Below are 3,599 nucleotides of genomic sequence, written 5' to 3' on the forward strand. Positions count from 1 at the left end.
TTCATCCCTTCCGGACCACTGTCATAGCCTGGTTGAGTCTACCTCACAAAGGCGAAGGGGACTTAATTGATCTCATGACTGCTGTGCATACTTGTTTTGTTTTGTTTTGGGTGTGTGTGTGTTTTTGTTGTTGTTGTTTTGTTGTTGTTGTTGTTTTTTTAGGGGGGGGGGGGGTTCGTCTACGTTACTTTTGACCGTCCTTTTGTCAGATCGTGACCTCGATTATGACACCGGCAAGACAAAACAGCTGAATTTTAAATCAAATAGATAATTGTCAGATCGTGACCTCGATTATGACACCGGCAAGACAAAACAGCTGAATTTGAAATCAAATAGATAATTGTCATGTATTACTTGTAGTACTGCTATCTCTGCTTCTTTGCTTTTTGTTTGTACATTCACATCTCAGTTTAAGTTTAGAGATAGTGGGAATAAACATTTCATGACATACTTCCCCGATTATTTTGGCGTTTAAAAATACAATATAAATTCAGGATTTGTTTTCATTCACAACCCAATGATGTCGCCCCGAGTAAGAAGTTTTGTCTGTTATGCTCCTAATGTGGGAAATCTATTATTGTGCGACATCTCTATCTGGTTCTTGTCTCACTTTGATTACCCTGTCAAACAAGTAAGCCTTCGCCCCAGACCATAACGAATAATTTTCCGAAGAGATAAGAAGATGCAATATCTCTGTCTTTACTACTGCACATGAGTTTTATTGGCACTAATGTAGCCATGGTCCCACCACACTTTAAGGAAAGGGTTTTTTGACCTTCTCCGTCAGGCAGATCTGCCGACCGTAATACGTTTTGCAAGCGTGACACTGGTTTGAAAATATTTTTTTTAATGCACACATCGGTAAAAAGTAGGCAAAAACCGATTTGTGTGATTTAAAAACACAAATTGTCTGGTCACATGTCTTGTAAAACCGAAGAATATCTTATCACAATAACGCTCTCACAAGCAAAAAGTCACACTCGCACACACACACGCGCGCGCGCTGCGTGCACACACATGCGCGCAAACACACACACACACACACACACACATACACACACACACACACACACACACACGTACGCACGCACGAGCGTGATCACGAACAAATCAACCATGAAACTAAACATTTTTCATTTTTGTTTACTGACGAGAAGATACCGAATTTTCCTCGTACATGAGACGGAAAAGAGTTTAAATAGATGAAGTTTTGGTCGGGGTATAGTGTCCAAGTTCACCCAACTCATATGATCGTTTCAGCTGTACCAGTACTATAGAAGCGCCTGTTGCTATCCTTATTATATGGGCATCTGACCATTTGGATTACAATGCTTTTTAAGTTAAGGATGCGAGGTTTGTCTTCGTTGAAGTTTTCGTCATTCCCTATTGGCACACGGCTTGGCAGTTGCAATCTCTGAGGAAACAGAGAACACGAGACAACAAGAAGATGAGAACAGATTTAACTCTTCAAGAACGTAACGCACACACATCATATAAATCCGATCAGCAGACAACGAAAGGCAATTTTGCAACTCATTTCGAATCATCACACACAAATCAGAAACACCATTTTTTCCTACGTCATAGTAAACCTGTTGTTGCTTGTCCTTTTAAGTCTGAGGTAAAGAAAGCATTTTATTTTGAAAGATATGCAGGGATTATGAAGTTATGCTTTTTTTTAAAGTGCCCAAAACCAGCGTGTCACCAAGCGTTGCAGAATGACCAGAGCGCGCGTCCTCAAGGAGCCAGCGCCCCGTAAACCGCGCAGGTAACAAGCAAAATTAACCGGATGGTGTTTTTAGGATGCATCAAAACACTTTATACTGCACTATAATTTAGAAGAAGGATTATCAGGGCCAACCAGCGCTGAAAGGGATATAACATGCTAGCAGGTAGATGGGAAAGCCCGATAAAACAAAAACTGGCATGTCTTCTGTGCACGACAGTGAAGATCCTAACCACAACATCATAGACGCTGGTTTTATGGGGGTACACATGTAATGCAGTCTTACAGTGTTGCAAGTAGCTTAAACCAACACAATTTGGCACATTCGATGTGACTTGCAGATTTAAACACTTGACATGTGAGCGGCGGCGCCTTAATTAAGGTACTGAAATAACTTCCTTTAAAAATCTGTAGAAAAATCCAAAATGATCCTGTTTGCACGAAGTCATCGAAACCACACAGTTTCGAAGGAAGGAAACAGGTATTCCGAAATATATAGATTGATTTCCTTTCGAAGATCAGTCTGACTTTCTTGATATTCAAATTGTAATCTCTGCCTCTTTGTCTTCTGTTTGTGTACTCACATCTATAGTTAAATATACAGTTAAAACATCTTTCAGACTGCAAGGTTTAAAAGTTACAAATACGTTTTGCCCAAAGTGGGAATAAATTATCTAATGATATGTTTTCTCGATTGTTTAAGCAGTTGAACATACAATAAAATAAATTCAAGATTTGTTTTCGTTCACAACTCCATTATGCTGCCTCGAATAAAAACATTTTGTTAATGATGTTTCTATTGCGGGAAAGTGTTTCGAGTGCGGCTTCTTCTCTGTCTGGTTCTCTGTCTCACTATGATTACCATGTCAGCCAAGTCAGCCTACACCCCAGGAGAATGATGAAGCTAGCTATAGGGAAGTTCTCTCTAGTCCCAACAGCTTGCATGTTATTAGGTTTATGTTTATTATGCAGTCTTCTCTAGATTACTTTACTAAATAAAACCAGATAAAATAAATAGCAAGAAACAAAATATTCTTTGCTGAAAAAAACAACCAAAACAATATCACCAATTTTCAACCCACCCCCCTCCCCCCACACCCAACACAAAAAAAGAAAAGTTTACTTTTAGTACTAACCAACCTAAAATGTATTGTAAAGGAGCGAAGACAACACATCAAGAAATACCCAAAAAGCTCATATTTCACATGGACTCTTGAGCATAATTAATGGTCACGGCTGCTGTTCTGAAACTAGAGTGGTTGTAGCAGCTGCGAATGTGCATTAGGTCGGTCGTGCCCAACCCCTACAACATTACTACAGCAATAACAATACATTTTATTAAAATGACAACAACAGCCCACGGCAGAAATTGTTTCATTTGTAGCACATACTTGTGGGTGATTGGCAGCTACTTTGGTTAGGTTTGCTCCTTCTTTCCTTCAAATATCTGTCGTCCGTATCTATCTTTCTTCTTTCCTTTGCATGCTACTCTTAAGCAAACCTTCCAGTCTTCAGCAATTTAAATAATAACCTATGCCTCGAAACTCTTACAAAACTAAAAACTAAAAACTAAACACTGGTCAGATACTCACGGGACACAGCCTCCTGTGCACTGTGCCATGGAGCAAGGGTCCATAAAGCAGTTAACCATAGAACAGTGACTTCCCAGAAAGCTTCGCTTGGACTCATCTAGACAATCACACATGAACAAAATGGGTTCAATTGAGGGACTCACAGTCATCACCATTACATTGCTATGATTGTAATAACCATGATCAGTACCAATATTCCAAGTAACAGTGTATGAACGAACATTTCTTCGATACTACTACTACTACTACTACTACTACTACTACATAACATAACTACTACA

The 3,599-nt window shown here is 39.4% G+C and overlaps 1 long non-coding RNA gene across 1 annotated transcript; it reads right to left on the bottom strand.

Annotated features, from left to right (window-relative positions):
* Positions 1 to 1,127: 1,127 nt before the first annotated feature.
* On the bottom strand, positions 1,128 to 3,433 carry LOC101860797. The gene is made up of 2 exons (XR_220220.3): positions 3,319 to 3,433; positions 1,128 to 1,414 (listed from the first exon to the last, which is right to left on the bottom strand). It is a non-coding gene; the product is annotated as an uncharacterized LOC101860797 (long non-coding RNA).
* Positions 3,434 to 3,599: the final 166 nt, after the last annotated feature.

This window comes from Aplysia californica, unplaced genomic scaffold, assembly GCF_000002075.1.
Source record: "Aplysia californica isolate F4 #8 unplaced genomic scaffold, AplCal3.0 scaffold00062, whole genome shotgun sequence".
In the NCBI taxonomy this organism is placed as follows: Eukaryota; Metazoa; Mollusca; class Gastropoda; order Aplysiida; family Aplysiidae; genus Aplysia; species Aplysia californica.